The sequence below is a fragment of the Canis lupus genome, chromosome 11, assembly GCF_048164855.1.
Source record: "Canis lupus baileyi chromosome 11, mCanLup2.hap1, whole genome shotgun sequence".
Taxonomy (NCBI): Eukaryota; Metazoa; Chordata; class Mammalia; order Carnivora; family Canidae; genus Canis; species Canis lupus.
In genome coordinates, this window is record NC_132848.1 from 44,074,601 (window position 1) to 44,077,967 (window position 3,367).

Consider the following 3,367-nt stretch of genomic DNA (forward strand, 5'->3'; position numbering starts at 1 on the left):
GTCACAGGCAGAGGGAGAAGCAGGCTCCATGCAGGGAGCCTGATGTGGGACTCGATCCCAGGTCTCCAGGATCACACCCCGGGCTGCAGGCGGCGCTAAACCGCTGCGCCACCGGGGCTGGCCATGTGCCGGTATTTTTGTTAGGAATTCCACCTCGGAGTGAATTCTGAATCATGGAATGATTAGCGAGAAATATGAGTGAGAAATCCAGCTAGCTCCCGATTTTGTGATTGGAATTTACACACATCCCCCATCCCCAGGAGTCAAGGGTTCCAGTGTTTCACATCCACCCTTACATTTAGAGTAATGTAGTCAGTGTAATGATATCTCATTGTAGTTTTAATTTTCATTTCTCTAATTACTAATGAGGTAGGCCCCATTTCCTATGTTTTGGGACCATGGATATTTTCTTTCATTGAATACTTATTCTTGTTTCTTTTCTCATTTGTTCATTGAGTTGTCTATTTTTCATTTTGGAGTTTGTAGAATTCTTTTGGGTACAAACTGGTTGAAGAGCATTTTTTGATAAACAGAAGTTCTTACTTTAATGTAGCCCTGTGTATCAATCTTTTCCTTTGGTTAGTGGTTTTTATAGCTGTGTAAGAAATATTCCCCTATCTTGAGGTCATAAAGATATTTTCCTATTTTTCTTATAGTTTAAAAATTATTATTAAAATAATTTTTTGACTATTGTTTGCTTTTCACATTTAAATCTGTAATTTATCTGAAATTGGTTTTTATATGGAGTGAAATGGGGACCAAGTTTCTTTTTTTTTTTTATCACATGGATATCCAGTTTCCTCAGCATAATCTATTTTTAATAGTGTGGTTCACCCACTCTCTGCAGTGACAAACTTTTCATGTTTGTCTGTTCTGGGACTCTATTCTGTTCCATTCTTCTCTATGTTTATGCCAGTGCCATACTATTTTAATTGTTTAACCTTTATAATCAGTCTGGATATTTGATAGAACAAGTCTTCTTCCTTGTTTTTCTCCTTCAAAGTGTCTTGGCTCTTAATTTTTCATTTCCATATAAATGTTAAAAATAAGGTTGTCAGTTTCCTATACAAACAACAACAAAAAACTTGTAAGAATTTTTATTATAATTGTCTTGAATCTACTCATCAGTTTTGGGGAAGAATTGACATCTTCACAATATTGAGTCTATGATTTCATAAACTTGTATATCCATTTTTTAAGATCTCTTCAATTTTTCACAATGTCTTACAGTTTTTTGCACATTTTGTTACACATTGCTAAGTATTTAATATTTTTATGTTTTTGTTAATGGTATTTTTAAAGTTTCTTTTTCTTATATAATTATATTAGAAATAAATTATATTAATAACTATACATATAATTATATCATTATATAAATGATATAAATATCATTGATTTTTGTATGTTGACTTTGTATCTGGTAATCTTGCTAATTACATATCTTCTAATAATGAATAGATCATTTGGACTTTTATAATGTACATTATCATTACTATCTGTGAATAATGAAAATTTCCTTTCTTTCTTCCCAATCCATATGTCCTTTTTTTCTTATCATATTACAGTGACTAGTACAGTATGGTATGGAAGGGGCGATAGCATGCATTCGTGTCTTGTTCTTGATCTCAAAGGGGAAAACTTTCAGCATTAACCATTAAATATGATGTTTACCATTGATATATTTTGTAAGTACTTGTATCAGTCTGCAACCAGTCATTCCCAATGAGAAACTATACAAATAATTTAAACAGAGAAAGTTCAATATAAAGAATTATTAAACCATGATAGGACAATAACTATGAAGATGTAGAGATAATGTTAAAGGACACCAAGAGCTGAAGGAGAGTATCCAAGAAAGTACAAACTTGGAAATGGAGTTCCCTTTCCAAGTCTGCGGCTCAGCCCTCTTTGTAAAATCATGTGGTTGCAACATGGAATTTTTTTTTTTTTTTTTTGCAACATGAAATTTGAAAAGCTGCCAAACCTTAGACAATAAATAAAATAAATGTTATTTATTTATTTGAGAGTGAGTGAGAGAGAGAGAGAACACAAGCAGGAGGTAGGGGGAAGGGAGGGAGAGAAGCAGACTCACCACTGAGCAGGGAGCCCAATATGGGACTTGATCCCTGGACCCTGGGATCATGACCCGAGCCAAAGGCAGATGCTTAACCAATTGAGCCACCAAGATGCCCCCAATTCAGTATCATTAATTATATATACACCATTAGTACTATCTGGTTCCAATTTTTCTCATTACCCCAAATAGAAACTCTGTACCCACTAAGAAATAACTCCCCATTCCACCTCCACCCAGCATATGACAACCTCTGATCTATTTTCTATGAATTTGCCTAATCTAGATATCTCATATGAGTAGAATCATATATAATATTAGTCCTTTTATATCTGCTTATTTTACTTAGCCTAATATTTTCATGTTTCACTTATGTTATATGACTTTTTTTTTGAGAAACAAAAACCAAGTTTTTAATTTATTCATTTTTTGTATTGGAGGTATTCCTTGATAACATCCTCGGCCTGAGACTCTGCCATAGACATTAACTACCACACAACTGCAACCAACAATTTTGTGGGGTTTTAACTCTGTCAGTTTTACAGGCCTACTTATTCTTCTAGTTTCTTGTTGTCATCAACCTTAATTAGGTTGATTTGGTGTTCAGCACAAAGGGCCTCCACCAACCTGACATACATAGGCTCATCACAGATGATGCAAACACACAAAGATGGGCTTGGTGCTTATCTAAGGCTTTGGCAGCTTTTTGAATTCCACGTGCTAGGCCATGGTGGATGAGGGTGTTCTTCAGTGCCTCTTATAAAGCAGTATTAAACATCCATTACACCCCAAGTAGCAATGCTTTCCTTGGCCATGGCAGTAGGTTATGGGTAGAGCTGAATCTTGGTACACCTGGTCCTCTACATGGCACATGTAGAGGTGCATGTGACTCCACAATGGCAGGGAAAGAACAGAACTTCATTACTTTCTGTGGCTAAATAATATCCATTGCGTGTATATATTATATTTTGTTTACTTATTGTAATGGTTAGTTATATGTATCAATTTGACTGTGCCACGGATGCCCAGGTATCTCATTGTATCTGGGTGTGTCTGTAAAGGTGTTTCTTGAGTAGATTAACATTTAGATTAATGGACTGAATAAAGCAGATGGCCCTCCCCAGTGTAGGTGGGCATCATCCAATCTGTTGAGAGCCATTGTAGAACAGAAAGCCAATGGAAGGAATTTGCTTAACTGATTAAGTTGGGATATTGGTCTCTTTCCCTTAGCACTCCTAGTTCTTAGGCCTTCAGATTTGAACTGAAATCTATACCACTGGCTCTCTAGCTCTT

At 35.6% G+C, this 3,367-nt stretch overlaps 1 pseudogene; it reads right to left on the bottom strand.

Moving 5' to 3' along the window:
* Window positions 1-2,496: 2,496 nt before the first annotated feature.
* On the bottom strand, window positions 2,497-2,889 carry LOC140642281 (small ribosomal subunit protein eS12-like; annotated as a pseudogene).
* Window positions 2,890-3,367: the final 478 nt, after the last annotated feature.